Here is a 16,054-nt window from a genome sequence, read left to right as displayed (position 1 = left end):
GTCTACAAAACACAAATTGTTATACAATCAGCCTGATCATTTGGATAGAATCACCTAGATATTTTAATACAAAGCAGGGGTGAAGATATTTTTAATCTATTTACATTACATCACCCTGAGTTAGCCAAATTATGCTTAATATCAACTCTCCAAGGCCTTGGGTTTGCACATTACATTTCCTTTTATTTATGACTTTTGTTAAGCACTTACTGTATGTCAAGCACTGTAAGAAGCACAGGTCTAGATACAAGATAATCAGGTTGGATACAGTCCCTGCTGTCCAATGTGGGATTCAAATTCTAAGGAGGAGTCTGTAGGACTGACTCCCCATTTTACAGATGAGGAAACAGAAATACAGAGAAGTTAACTTACTTGCCCAACATCACATGGCAGATAAGCAGCAGAGTCTGGATTAAAACCCATGTCCTCTGACTTTCAGACCTTTTCTCGTTTTACTAGGCCGCAATTCTCCCGATTTTATTCTTATAATCCCCCAAGAAGGGAATGAGTATTGTCATATTCATTAGCCAGAGTATGTCAGTAACAGGGGGATGGAAATAGAACGTAGGTCTCCTGACTTTCAGGCCTATTTTCTTTCCATTAGAGCCTACTTCATTTTTATTCTGCATTTTCCTAAGGAGAATCAATTGGGCTTTAAACATTTTAACTGGCATCCATAGAATTATTAACAATTTTTAAAATGGCAGCAGGTAGTGTGAATCTGCAATGCAGCTGGCTTAGGAACAGTGTCCGCCTCCTTCGCTCTTATGCTCGAGCTAACGAACGCTGCTGGCGAAAGTCTAAACACCATGCCAACCTCGTTCACTTCAAGTTCATCCTTTCCTGCCTTAACTCAGCTCTCTCCTCTGCCAGACAAAACTATTTCTCCAACCTTATTGACACCCATGCCCATCACCCCTGCCAGCTCTTCCGTACATTCAACTCCCTTCTCAGGCCCCCGGTTCCTCCCCCTCCTCCTTCCCTCACCCCCAATGATCTGGCCTCCTACTTCATTAACAAAATTAAATCTATCAGGTCCGATCTCCCCAATGTCACTTCCCCCCCTTCTCCAACCCCGCGGCTCTCAACACTCTCTGCTACTCTCCCATCCTTCCCAGCAGTTTCCTCAGAGGAGCTCTCCTCCCTTCTCTCAAGTGCTAATCCTGCCACCTGTGTTTCAGAACCCATTCCCTCTCATCTCAAGAAATCTCTCGCTCCATCCCTTCTTCCCTCCTTAACTTCCATCTTCAACCACTCACTCTCCACTGGTTCCCTCCCCTCTGCCTTCAAACATGCCCATGTCTCTCCCATCCTAAAAAAACCCTCTCGACCCCACCTCACCCTCTAGTTATCGCCCCCTATCCCTCCTACCATTCCTTTCCAAACTCCTTGAGCGAGTTGTCTACACACACTGCCACGAATTCCTCATCACCAACTCTCTCCTCGACCCCCTCCAGTCTGGCTTCCATCCCCTACATTCCACAGAACCTGCCCTCTAAAAGGTCACCAATAACCTCCTGCTTGCCAAATCCAACGGCTCATACTCTGTCCTAATCCTCCTCGACCTCTCAGCTGCCTTCGACACTGTGGACCACCCCCTTCTCCTCAACACGCTATCTGACCTTGGATTCACAGATTCTGTCCTCTCCTGGTTCTCCTCATCTCTCCAGTCGTTCATTCTCAGTCTTTTTTTCAGGCTCCTCCTCCCCCTCCCATCCCCTTACTGTGGGGGTTCCCCAAGGTTCAGTGCTTGGTCCCCTTCTTTTCTCGATCTACACGCACTCCCTTGGTGACCTCATTCGCTCCCACGGCTTCAACTATCACCTCTACGCTGATGACACCCAGATCTACAGCTCTGCCCCTGTTCTCTCCCCCTCTCTCCAGGCTCGCATCTCCTCCTGTCTTCAGGACATCTCCATCTGGATGTCTGCCTGCCACCTAAAGCTCAACATGTCGAAGACTGAACTCCTTGTCTTCCCTCCCAAAACCTGCCCTCTCCCTTACTTTCCCATCTCTGTTGACGACACTACCATCCTTCCCGTCTCACAAGCCCACAACCTTGGTGTTATCCTCGACTCCGCTCTCTCATTCACCCCTCACATCCAAGCTGTCACCCAAACCTGCCGGTCTCAGCTCCGCAACTTTTCCAAGATCCACCATTTCCTTTCCATCCATACCGCTACCCTGCTCGTTCAAGCTCTCACCCTATCCCGTCTGGACTACTGCATCAGCCTTCTCTCTGTTCTCCCATCCTTGTTTCTCTCCCCACTTCAATCCATACTTCATGCTGCTGCCCAGATTGTCTTCGTCTAGAAACGCTCTGGGCATGTTACTCCCCTCCTCAAAAACTTCCGGTGGCTACCAATCAATCTGCACATCAGGCAGAAACTCCTCACCCTGGGCTTCAAGGCTCTCCATCACCTCGCCCCCTCCTACCTCACCTCCCTTCTCTCCTTCTACAGCCCACCGCGCACCCTCCGCTCCTCTGCCGCTAATCTCCTCACCGTGCCTCGTTCTCGCCTGTCCCGCCATCGACCCCCGGCCCACGTCATCCCCCCTGGCCTGGAATGCCCTCCCTCTGCCCATCCGCCAAGCTAGCTCTCTTCCTCCCTTCAAGGCCCTACTGAGAGCTCACCTCCTCCAGGAGACCTTCCCAGACTGAGCCCCCTCCTTCCTCTCCCCCTTGTCCCCCTCTCCATCCCCTCATCTTACCTCCTTCCCTTCCCTACAGCACCTGTATATATGTATATATGTTTGTACATATTTATTACTCTATTTATTTATTTATTTTACCTGTACATATCTATTCTATTTATTTTATTTTGTTAGTATGTTTGGTTTTGTTCTCTGTCTCCCCCTTTTAGACTGTGAGCCCACTGTTGGGTAGGGACTGTCTCTATGTGTTGCTAACTTGTACTTCCCAAGCGCTTAGTACAGTGCTCTGCACACAGTAAGTGCTCAATAAATATTATTGATTGATTGATTGATTGAGATGGGAACCTCCATAGTTGAAAATGTCACTGCCCTTCCAACACCCCCCCCTTCAGTATCTACTGACTTAAAAAGCCACAAAAAGGGATTAGAGACCTGCAGATGACATAGCTATTCTCTCCTCAATGCTGTTAGTAGGGTACTTATCGCTGCATTTTTTTTTCATCATAGCAGATGTGTTTTTAAGAGTTCCTTTCTGGGGATTGCATTACAATTTTCCCCTGGCCTTTCGTCATTCAGAAGATTAGGCATAAAATTGAATAGAGATCCATGAATGGGGAAATTGTGACACATGCTGAAACATTCACTCTCTCGGGATTTGAAAAACAATCTGAACTGCAAGGCATCCTCTTTAGAATGCTTCTACTCATTTTTTAAAATTGTGGAGAGTCATGTAATCATATTCAGAACCGATTCACATCTTCATAAACTCATGCACCTTTTCCTCAGCAGTGGTAGGACATGAGGAGGAGGAGGACGAGAGGAAAAGCAGGATTCATTCATTCATTCATTCAATAGTATTTATTGAGCGCTTACTATGTGCAGAGCACTGTACTAAGCACTTGGAAGTACAAGTTGGCAACATATAGAGACGGTCCCTACCCAACAGCAGGCTCACAGTCTAGAAGGGGGGAGACAGACAACAAAACAAAACATATTAACAAAATAAAATAAATAGAATAGTAAATATGTATAAATATAGAGTAATAAATATGTACAAACATTTGAACAGGTGCTGTGGTGAGGGGAAGGAGGTAAGGCGAGGGGATGGGAAAGGGGAGGAGGGCGACAGAAAGGAGGGGACTCAGTCTGGGAGGGCCTCTTGGAGGAGGTGAGCTCTCAGTAGGGCTTTGAAAGGAGGAAGAGAGCTGGCTTGGCCGTTGTGCAGAGGGAGGGCATTCCAGAACAGGGGGAGGACGTGGGCCAGGGGTCAATGGTGGGACAGGTGAGAATGAGGCACAGTGAGGAAGTTAGCGGCAGAGGAGTGGAGGTTGTGGACTGGGCTGTTGAAGGAAAGAAAGGAGGTGAGGTCGGAGGGGGCGAGGTGGTGAAGAGCCTTGAAGCTGAGAGTGAGAAGTTCTTGCCTGATGCGTAGGTTGATTGGTAGCTACTGGAGAGTTTAGAGGAGGGGAGTAACATGCCCAGAGCATTTCTGCACAAAGATGATCTGGGCAGCAGCGTGAAGTATAGATTGAAGTGGGGAGAGACAGGAGGATGGGATATCAGAGGGGAGGCTAATATAGTAAACCAGTCGGGATAGGATGAGAGATTGGACCAACAGGGTAGCAATTTAGATGGAGAGGAAAGGGCAGATCTTGGCGATGTTGCGTAGGTGAGACTGACAGGTTTTGGTGATGTATTGGATTGTGAGGGTGTACGAGAGGGCAGAGTCGGGGATGAAACCAAGGTTGCGGGCTTGTGAGATGGGAAGGACAGTAGTGCCATCCACAGTGATGGGAAAGTCAGGGAGAGGGCAGGGTTTGGGAGGGAAATAAGGAGTTCAGTCTTGGACATATTGAGTTTTAAATGGTGGGCAGACATCCAGATGGAGATTTCTTGAAGGCAGGTGGAGGCACGAGCCAGAAGGGAGAGAGAGAGAGCAGGGGCAGAGATGTAGATTTGGGTGTCATCAGCGTAGAGATGATAATTGAAGCCGTGGGAGCAAATGAGTTCACCAAGGGAAAGAGTGTAGATAGAGAACAGAAGGGGACCAAGAACTGACCCTTGAGGAACCCTTACAGTAAGGGGATGGGAGGGGGAGGAGGAGCCCGCAAAAGAAACTGAGAATGAACAGCCGAAGAGATGAGGAGAACCAGGAGATGACAGAGTCTGTGAAGCCAAGGTTGGATAGCATGTTGAGGAGAAGGGGTGGTCCACAGTGTCGAAGGCAGTTGAGAGGTCGAGGAGGATTAGGATAGAGTAGGAGCCGTTGGATCTGGCAAGCAGGAGGTCATTGGTGACCTTTGAGAGGGCAGTGTCTGTGGAACATACGGAACAGAAGCCAGATTGGAGGGAGTCGAGGAGAGAGTTGGCATTGAGGAATTCGAGGCAGCGCAAGTAGACGACTCGTTCAAGGAGTATGGAAAGGAATGGTAGGATGGAGATAGGGTGATAACTAGAAAGTGAGGTGGTGTCAAGAGATGGTTTTTTAGGATGGGAGAGACGTGGGCATGTTTGAAGGCAGAGGGCAAGGAACCAGTGGAGAGTGAGCGGTTGAAGATGGAAGTTAAGGAGGGGAAGAGGGACGGAGCGAGAGATTTCATAAAATGAGAGGGAATGGGGTCAGGAGGAAAGGAGAACAAGCACAATGAGGAGGAGGAGGAGAAGGAGGAAAAGGTGGAGAAGAAGGAGGAGGAGGAGGACTGGTATAATAATAATAGTTTTTGTTAGGTGCTTACTATTTGCCATGCAGTGTTCTATGTAGATACAAAGTAATCAGGCTGTACCAACTGAGGCTCACAGTGTTAATCCCCATTTTACAGATGAGGTAACTGAGGCACAGAGAAGTTAAGTGACTTGCCCAAAGTCACACAGCTGACAAGTGACAGAGCTGGGATTAGAACCCAATACTCTGACTCCCAAGTCCTAACTCTTTCCACTAAATCACACTGCTTCTGAGGTAGCACTTATTGAGGGCCCACATGGTGAGATGCACTGTATGAGGCCTTTGGAAAATATAGAATAAAGAAGTGGTCCGTTCTCTGGTTACAAGGCACTTACAATCAGCAACTTGGCATTCATCAATATCCTTGCTTCCTCTACCATTGTCCAGACCCTAATCAATTTCTTATTCAAATAGAAAACCATTGCCTACACTGGGTTTTTTGGCCATACGTACTTAACTCTTGGCTTAGTCTGTAACGAGTGCTTCCTCCTGGCTCGATGTGCTCTGACTGTTGTGTAGCCATTCATTGTTGTCTTATGCTGTCAAGTCATGTCTGACCTATAACGATACCATGGACACATCTCTCCCAGAACACCCCACCTCCACCTGCAATCGTTCTGGTAATATATCCATAGAGTTTGCTTGGTAAAAATACAGAAGCGGTTTACCTCTGCCTCCTTCCGTGCAGTAAACCTGAGTCTCCACTCTCAACTCTCTCCCATGCCGCTCCCTCCCAGTACAGTTGGGTTTTGACTTGTAGCAGATTGCCTTCCACTCGCTAGCCACTGCCCAAGCTAGTAATGGAATGGATATGCCTTTGTTTGACTCTCCCGCCCATAGTTGAGACTGGTAGAGTACTGGAAACTCTCCAGGTGTGACCCTGAGAGGTGAGCCATCTGTAGCCCACTGCGTTTTCCAGGCATTGTGTCCAAAATGGCTGAACCCCAACTCACTGAATCAAATTCACCAACTCCTTAATCTCAGTAGGCTAATGCTCTCTTACTTGGCTATTCATCATTTTTGCTATGAAATCATCACACTCTTGACACAACCGTACTTAAGAGCCTACAAAGAGCCTAAGATCCTCCCAGACTAAACCCCCCTTTTCCTCTGCTTCTCCTCCCCTCTCCATCACCCTGACTTGCTCCTTCTCCTCTACCCCCTCCCTGCCCCACAGCACTTGTACATACTTGTATATGTACATATTTACTATTCCATTTATTTTAGTAATGATGCATATATATCTATAATTCTATTTATTTATATTGATATTGTTGCCTGTTTACTTGTTTTGATGTCATTTCCCCCCCTTCTAGACTGTGAGCCCATTGTTGGGCAGTGATTTTCTCTGTTTGTTGCTGAATTGTACTTTCCAACCACTTAGTACTGTGCAGTGCATGAAGTAAGCACTTGATAAATACGACTGAGTGAATGAATGAATACAATGGAAAAATAGGACTTAATTAATATCTTCTCCATCTCTTATAGCTCTACTCTCTCTGCCTTCCCAACAATTTCTTCCACTGATGCCGAACATAAAGTCTTTTCACTTTCACCTCCCACTCATGGGGTGACAGCATTGTAAGGGACCCGGTTTCTTCACATACCTACAACCAGATAATATCATTTACCTGCCAGAATGATTAAGGAGCTTATGTGGTTTACAGTGAAGTCATTCCCATCCTGAATCCTTTGCTCTACAGCCTGAAGAAGAAAGATAATAAAAATGCTCTTCTGAGAGCAATGAAGAGAAAAGTCTTTTCTACAGGGACACCTGTCCCAGAATGCTAAACAAATATTGAATGGAACCACCCTCCTGTAATCGTTAAATTCTTCTGCTTGGAAAATCTCTCCTGCTTTGGAGAGCTTGCTGCTTCTCTATACATTGTTTGTTTTTAATATGAACTATCTGGCCACTTACGATTCCACAGCAGTGTAGGAAATTGGAGTGTGGGATGTGTTCTTGTCAGTCTCTGCTGGTACTTTGCCTCAGTGCAAACAGAATTGATGAAGTTGCTGTATATACTGTCCAAGTGGTGTCCCCTCTTCATAGACATATTTATTGAATCAGTTGTATTTATTAAGCACTTAGTGTGTGCAGAGCCCTTTACTAAGTGCTTGGGAGAGTGCAATGTAACAATAAACAGACACATTCCCTGCACACACTGAGCTTAAAGTCTAGAGGAGTTTACAGTCCAACAATATTGTGTTGACAATAGTACCTCGGATATCACATCTTTGCTGGCATCCCTTTCTTTCCAGAGCCAATGTTCCAATCAATCAGTCAATCAATCAATAGTATTTATTGAGCACTTACTTTATGCAGAGCACTATACTAAGTGCTTGTGTGACTTCGATGTAGCAGAGTTGGTAGATATGTTCCCTGCGCACAAGGAGCTTACATTCTAGAGGAAGAGACAGACATTAATATGAATAAACAAATTGCAGCTATGCATATAAGTGCTGTTGGGCTGAGGATGCATGAATTAAGGTTGCAAATCCAAATGCAACACTCCAAATGCTGAACCTCTGCACTCAGTACAGTGCCTGACAAATAGCAAATTCTTAACAAATATCATGAAAAAATAAAAACCTTCATTTCTGCTGTAATGCAGAGATTACAAGCTTATAGAACTTTACAACAAAGAACATTCACATGATAGTTTATGTCTCAAGCCTGTTGCCACACCTCGGATTTATCTATTTCATCCAATAGATCACATTTTCTCTAAATTGATTAATGTATCTGAAGACCATCACCAAATTTCCCAATAGTGTCCTATTCAGAGCACTTAGAGAAATCACACATTATGGAGAAACAGAGTGCACTTGGGTTTATCTTGCTCTGAACCTTTGTCTTTAAAAAACTCTCTCATAACCTCACTTTGAAAACGACCCGTGCAACCAATTTAATCCCTTCCTCCCAAAAGAGAAACAAGGATTGTTTGGTTATTAACTTTCTGATGGAGAGATGCTCTGAGGTTCAAGCGAGGGAGAGGCTGTCAGCACTGTGTTGAACAGATCAGAATCTGACACTGCCCAGAATCCCTATAAATAGTGCTGGTGTGATCTTTTCTTGGAAATGGCTAGTGCTTTTCTAGAGTTGATTTGAATATTTTCTTTGCCCAGGGATAGAGGATAGGAAAACACATGAAAAATCTATGACTGAAATTAAATCAGATGAGAAAAGATTTAAATAAGAGGGCTCTGATATTTCTTGGGAACTAAATCCATTTTGTAGCGAAGGAAAATCTGCAATGGCAAACTAGTAGAGAGAGGTTTCTTGGGGAAAGTTATCAACTTCCTCTGAATAACCTGATTCTCGGAGGGATGCATTTTCTTTAACCCCACAATGATAATTCAGTTCTCACAAATAGGCAACAATATGATATTATATCGTAATGAGTAGACTTAAAAACACCTTCTGAAGGCATCCTTCTCTTTTTAAAGAACAACAAAATTTCCTTTAATATATGACATTTTTTATACTCATTCTCCTTTTGGAACAATCCCATTGAGTAAGGAGAGTTGGAATTTCAAGTAGACCCTTTCCTTAACTCTGTCATATAGCTTAATCAGAATTGGAAACCACTTCAAAGGGTAAGTGATTATGTCCTTGCCTAGTTACAATTTCGTTGTAAAAGCTGTATGATTGTATATTGGTGTCCTGGAAAGTTTCCATAATAACTAGGCTCTTGGAGGTTTGTAAACATTTTTGAAATGGCAATCAAAATCTAAATTAAAGTTAAACCCCTCAAAGTTTCTTCATAATATATCCTCTCTGATTCATTTAAACACAAGAACAAATTTGACTTCAGTAAATTGAAAATTTGAGGAAGAAGGAAAAATAAATCAGCTTCACTGAAGAGATTTTTGCAAGTTAAATCCATGTGTGATTTATAAATGAAGTCATTTTTTAAAGGCTCAACGGAAATTTCCAGAGTGAACTTCAGAGTTTACAATAATACAACTTGCATGATCATCATCATTAGCAGTGGTATTTATTGAGCGCTTACTAAGTGCTTGGGAGAGTACAATTCAACTGTGTTGGTGGACACATAGCCTGCCCACAATGAGCCTACAGTCTAGAATGGGAGACAGACATTAGTATAAATGAATGATTCGTTATATATAATTTAAAGATATGTACATAGCTACAGGAGATAGATCTCTCTGCCTCTCCTCTCATAATGGAAGTTGTGTTGAGACTTGAGAAGGGAGAATACGGATGTAACGCCAGCCTGCATTCATCGAAGATAGAGATTGCATTCAGCACTTGTGTGGAATTCCTGGAACGGGGCCTCAAAATAACAAGGAATCAGTGACAAAATGGTGTCAGGGCTGTATAGGTGGTCTTCCCAGGATTCTTTGGGGCATACTCTCAACTCTCTTAAACTCATGTTTGAGGTGTTTCCTATATACCTGAGGCTAGCCAGCTAGAGATAACAGCATTGGACTGAATGTCAGTAGACAGAGGATCCATTCCCTGCTTCATCACTTGTTGCCTTGTGAACTTGGGAGAGTTAGTTAACTTCTCTATGCATGAATTTTCCCATCTGTAAAATGGGGATGAAATACCTGTCATCCCTCCAGCTTGGACTGTGAGCCTCATGTGGGACATGGACTGGGTCCCATCCAATTCTATTGCATCCACCCCAGCACTTGGAACATAGCAAATGCTAATAAATAATTATCATTTTTATAACATAGGTTGAAACCTGTTGAAAAATGAGAAACCAGAAAAAGTCAGAAGAGGAAATAGGGGGAAGAATCACATTCTAATCCTTTTGCAAGAGTAGGCGTTCACAGGGTGGGCAATAACAATAACATTTGAGTAATACTATATGTCAAGCACTGTTCTAAGCTGGGGTAGATACAAGCTAATCAGGTTGGACACAGTTCCTGTTCCACATGGGGCTCACAGTCTTAATCCCCATTTTACAGCTAAGGTAACTGAGGTACAGAGAAGTTAAGAGACTTACCCAAGGTCACAAAGCAGGCAAGTGATGGAGCCAGTCTTAGAACTCAGGTCCTTCTGACTCCCATGTCCATGCTCAATCCACTAGGCCATGCTTACTCCCATGGCCATCTTCTGTCCCCTTTACAACCAAGCATAAACACACACACACACACACACACACACACACACACATGCAGAATCCCTTTGTAGGTGCTGAACTCCTTATATTATCAGAACTGTGGGAATAAGTGAGAGAAAATTGTTATTGCAATATCGTTTTAATTCTATGTAGTTGTTCAGTGATTCTGCAGGATCATAAGCTTTCTTCATTCAAAGTGAACATAAACTTCTCCAATCACTGTTGTCTGAAAGGGAAAACTTGGGCTTCTCTGACTTCCCTCTATATCCAAGCACAGCTATCGAACCAAATGTGATCAAGTGGCAGTATCTTTCCCTAAGTATGTTTCTTTATGCATTCTCCTAATACCCCCCAAACTGTAGGAATATTTTCCTCCTGAATTTCAATATTCATTTCTCAGTAGAGGAGTGATGCTGAAGCCATCGACTGCAGGAAAAGATACTGGAATGACCGACTTCATTCTCATGGGCCTGACAGATTCTCCAAGAGCCCAACTGGTCCTTTTCATGGTATTTCTTTCTATCTATATGATTTCTGTGGTGGGGAAGAAGGGTTGATTCTGATAATCCAGAAAGACTCCCAGGTTCACAGACACATGTATTTTTTCCTGTGCGGTTTGTCTTTTGTTGATCTGAGTTACTCCACAGCCATTACTCCTAAAACCCTGGAGAATGTATTACCATCCAGAAACAAAATCTCATTCATTGGCTGCTTTGCCCAAAAGTATTTTTTCATTTCTTTAGCAGGAACAGAATGCTTTCTCCTCTCTGCAATGGCATACGATTGTTATGTATCTATCTGTAACCCACTGCTTTATTCCTCTGTTATGTCCACAAGAGTATGCATGTGGCGTATGGTTGGGTCACATGGAGTTGCTTTTACAAGCTCCCTGATAGTTCTTCTGTTCATAGCTAGGTTGCTATTTTGCACCTCAAATGTAATTCAACAGTTTTTCTGTGATACCTCACCAATCTTGGTTTTGTCCTGCACTGACACACACAACACGGAAATGATGATCTTTATCTTAGCTGGCTCCACCCTTGCAAAGTCTCTGATAATGATTACAGTCTCTTACATGGCTATTATCTCTGCCATTTTGAAGATCAACTCCACTGTGAGAAGAAAAAAAAGCTTTCTCCACCTGTGCTTCCCACCTCACGGGAGTCACCATCTTCTATGGGACTCTAAATCTTTACATACCTAAAGCCACGTAAATCTTACTCCCTGGGTAAGGACCTGGTGGCTTCTGTTTTCTACACCATCGTGGTCCCCATGTTGTACACCCTTATCTACAGCCTGAGAAGTAAAGAGGTGAAAAATGTTATGAGCAGAGTGATTCATATGTATCCTATAATGATGTGGCTAGAAGCAGGACAACAGGCAGACGTCACTAGCTGGAGAACGAAGGGGAAGTCATCAGGGAGGAGACATGGGAAGAGGGCTCTGGTCCAGAACTTCAAGCCCAGACTCTCTGTTTGGCCTCCTCGCTCCCTCTTGTCCTCACTGCAGGCCTTCTCTCCATCGGTCTCTTCTGGAGCTCCTGCTGGTGTGGTCCGAGTTCTGCCACCACCAGCACCTTCAGGTGCTACCTCTGGTCCCTCCAGGGTGGCCCAAGCAGGGTTAAAACGACCTTAGGACCAGCTCCCACCCTGCTGATCTCCCCTGGCTCAAAGCAGCGGGAAGCTGGGGCAGCCTCATCACTTCTTCTGGTCCTTGAAAGGAGAACACCAGCAAGGACCCTCAGGTCAGAGCCCCCATCTCCTCAGCCTTGTGTCCAGGGCTGTTTGGAAGGACCCAGCATCTCCCAAACCTCCAATAGGAAGATCCAAGAATGGGGGGAACAGGAGGTCCAGGGCATTCCCCACTGCCCCCTCCTCATGGTATCCTTCACCCCAGAAACTCCAAGAAGCAAAGCTTTGGCCTTGAATGACTTCACTGGGAAATCCATTCAGTGGGACCTCAGGCAGACAACATATTATGTGACAAAATGATGGGGACAGTCTTATTGAATGAAGGCAACAGAGGTGTGTTGCATAAGCCTTTTCTTGTAAAATTCATTGTCTTCTAGATAAGCCCCCACTCAAGATGATTTCCTCCAACTGCTATGCTCCTTATTAGTTCCCTGACCTTCTTCTGCGTGTTCTATATAATAATGATGATGATGATGATGGTAATGACAATGGAATTTGCTTAGCACTTACTATGTGCTAAGCAATGTTTTAAGTGCTGGGTGGACACAAGGTAAACAGGTTGGATGCAGTCCCTGTCCCTCGTAGAGTTCACAGTTTTATTCCCCATTTTACAGATGAGGTAACTGAGGCACAGAGAAGTTAAGTGACTTGCCCACGGTCACACAACAGACGAGTGGCAGAGTTGGGATTAGAACTGAGGTTCTTTTGACTCCCAAGCCCAAAAGGGATCTTCTGCCTCTGACTCCAATATTTATGGGTGATTTCTGTTCCTAAACAGCAGCATCTAGGGTCTGTCCTGCCTACCTCTTAGGGTGTGAGTCCCGTGTGGGGCAGGTTAGCTTGATTGTCTTGTGTGTGCCTCAGGGTTTAGAGCATTCTTATTACAGGAACATAATCTCACAACAAGAACACTTCAGTATATAAAGATGAATGCTAATAAGGGAGCATGTTTGAAATTGATAAAAATTGTCAAGGGTGAGGGCAGAGTTGAATATGACATTGTTATTGATCATATACTTGTCCTGTGTGTTCTTGGGAAAGTCACTTATCTTCTCTATGCCTCAGTTACCTCATCTGTAAAATGGGGATTAAGACTGTCAGCCCCAGGTGGGATATGAACGGAGTTCAAACTGATTAGCTTGTTTCTACCCTAGTGCATAGTTCAGTGCCTGACACATAGTGCTTAACAAATACCATTAAAAATGCTGAAACATTAAAAATGAAGGATATTCAATAAAGTTGAAGTGGTTAATTCACAGGTGATTGAGGGCTCAACAAGGATTTCTACAGATTCATGGGCTTGGTCTGGAGAAATTATTAGGAGAGATATTAAATGTTGGAATGACAATCCATTTGGGTAAATAACAAAGAAGCAATCATTGTTATGTTCCAATCAATCAATCAAACATATTTATCAAGTGTTAACTATGTGCAGAGACTTGTACTAGGAACTTGGGAGAAGAATATATAAGAGAGTTGGTAGACACTTTCCCTGCCCTCACTGAGCTCATAGTCCAGAATCTATTCCTCCAAGTACCATTTGGAGCTCCTGTGTGGGAGAGAATACCAAGTTCGAAAGACCACTGGCATTTGTCAACCTGGCTTTTTTGTCTAATTAATATAATAACTGTAAGGAAACAAAACACATAACCACTTTTAAATGCAATCATCATCCATTTCTTTCTCAAATGATATTTTTATTGCTGTATAATTAAAAATTATAGTTTGTAAATGCTCATCATGTCAACATTTAACTGGAAAAATATATTTATGTACTTTTCCAACAGAAATAAATACACAAACGCATTTGGCTAAATAATCCTGTGATCTGCTCCCACTCAGTGGTACAAAATTAAGCCTATTACAGCACACAACACCTTCATAGGCTACTTGAATTTCCCCAATAAGCTTTGGACACCTTCTGGCCCCCCTTGCTTATATGCTATTAGAAAGAAAATCTTACATCAGTCTACTTTCTAGATGAATATGTTCATATTAAGCCTTAATAATTTCCCAGTCTAGTCTCAGCTGGTTGAATCAGGTGTCTCCTTATCCGCATCCACCAGATTCGACTTAATTCCTGAAGAGCAAAGGTGCTAAAGAATCGCCCCAATCATCACAAGCATTTATTAAATTTAGAGGCACTGATTTAAGTATTGGGGAGATTTTTTTATGGAAGAGAATAATAATAATAACCGTGGAATTTGTAAGCACTGCCATGGATACAAGTAAATCAGGCTGGACATAGTCCCCTTCCCATGTGGGGCTCACAGTCTTCATCCTCACTGTGCAGATAAGGTAACTGAGGCATATAAAAGTGAAGTGACTTGCCCAAGGTCACAAAGCAGATAGGTGATGGAGGCAGGATTAGAATTAATGTACTTCTAACTTGCAAGCCTGGGCTCTCTGCCAGACCACACTATCAAATGATTGCACAATTGACTGACATGGTCCCTGCCCCTAGTTTGAGGGAGGTGATAAGTATGGATCCTCTCAGTGTCACACCTGGAGAGTTTCCAGTACTCGACCAGTCTTGACTACCGGAGGGTGAGTCAAGCAGAGGAATGCCCATTCCATTCCTATCTTGGGCAGTGGATAGTGAGTGGAAGGCAATCTGCTACAAGTCAAAGCTTACCTGTGCTGGGCAGCAACGTCATGGGAGAGAGTCAAGGGCAGAGGCTCATTTAGTGTGTGGAAGGAGGCAATGGTAAACCACTTCCATATTTTTACCAAGAAAACTTTATGGATATGCTACCAGAACGATTGCAGATGGAAGTGGGGCCTTCTGGGAGAGTATATGGCATATACTATGGGTCAGACATGACTCGACAGCATAAGACAGACAGAGAAGAAGTATGGAGAAAATACATCAGTGACTCAGAAACACAGGCTAAAGTTAAATAGTATAACATTGGATGGAAAGAGGGAAAACTAACTGTCCAGTGGCCAATGGCCTTTATTGTTAAATGCCCCAATCAATTAATCGTATTTATTGGGCACTTACTGTGTGCAGAGCACTGTACTATGCGCTTGGGAAGTAAAAGTTGGCAACATATAGAGAAAGTCCCTACCAAACAGTGGTCTCACGGGAGGAGGACTGAAGTGCATTTACAGGAGTCTATTTAGCCACAGCAAGAGCTATGTTGACTCAACCACTTTACAGGTGGTTGTTGAATCATGCACCTATCTTCACTGTCAAAATCTTTGGAGTCTTCATTTCAAAACCAGGGGCTGAGAATTTATGTGAAGGAAGGTGAATTGGGAAAATGCATTAGTGCATTTTTGTCAGGGAATAGGCAGGGCCAAGAGGGTCCTAGGCTGCCACAATGTGGATCTCAAACATGTTCCCCCTCCCCACCCCATCAGTCAGTCAATCACATTTATTGAACACTTGATGTGTGCAAGTGGAGAGCACTGTACTGAGGACTTGAGAGGGTCCAATATAACAAGTACATTCCTTGCCCACAGCAAACTTACAGTCTAGAAGTAGAGACAGACATTAATATGAAAAAATAAATTACAGATAGGTACATAAATGCTGTGGGGCTGGAAGGAGGGAATGAATAAATAGAGCAAGTCAGGGTGATACAGAAGGGAGTCGAAGAAAAGGAAAAGAGGGTTAAGTCAGGGAAGAGATGTACCTTCAATAAGGCTTTGAAATGGGGGAGAGTAATTGTCTTTCAGATAAGAGGATGGAGCTTTTTCTTTCCAGGCCAGAGGCAGGATGTGGGAGCGAGATAGATGAGACCGACGTACAGTGAATAGGTTATCATTAGAGGAGTGAAGTCTAGCTGGGAGACCTCCACCACCACTACCACCACATCCGGTGGTGGTGGGGAAAGGGGAAGGAACAGGAGGAGGAAAGTGCTTAACTTTCTCAGAGGCAA

At 43.9% G+C, this 16,054-nt stretch overlaps 2 non-coding genes and 1 pseudogene across 2 annotated transcripts; 2 read left to right on the top strand and 1 right to left on the bottom strand.

Moving 5' to 3' along the window:
* Positions 1–6,129: 6,129 nt before the first annotated feature.
* Positions 6,130–6,267, bottom strand: LOC119921476. The gene has a single exon (XR_005448514.1). It is a non-coding gene; the product is annotated as a small nucleolar RNA SNORA7 (small nucleolar RNA).
* Positions 6,268–9,567: 3,300 nt separating this feature from the next.
* On the top strand, positions 9,568–14,147 carry LOC119921340 (annotated as a pseudogene).
* A 507-nt stretch (positions 14,148–14,654) lies between these two features.
* LOC119921488 lies at positions 14,655–14,792 on the top strand. Its single transcript, XR_005448525.1, has one exon. It is a non-coding gene; the product is annotated as a small nucleolar RNA SNORA7 (small nucleolar RNA).
* Positions 14,793–16,054: the final 1,262 nt, after the last annotated feature.

This window comes from Tachyglossus aculeatus (genome assembly GCF_015852505.1).
Source record: "Tachyglossus aculeatus isolate mTacAcu1 chromosome 12 unlocalized genomic scaffold, mTacAcu1.pri SUPER_6_unloc_2, whole genome shotgun sequence".
Taxonomy (NCBI): Eukaryota; Metazoa; Chordata; class Mammalia; order Monotremata; family Tachyglossidae; genus Tachyglossus; species Tachyglossus aculeatus.
The sequence above is the reverse complement of the archived record's forward strand: the minus strand, read 5'-3'. Positions and strand labels throughout refer to the sequence as shown.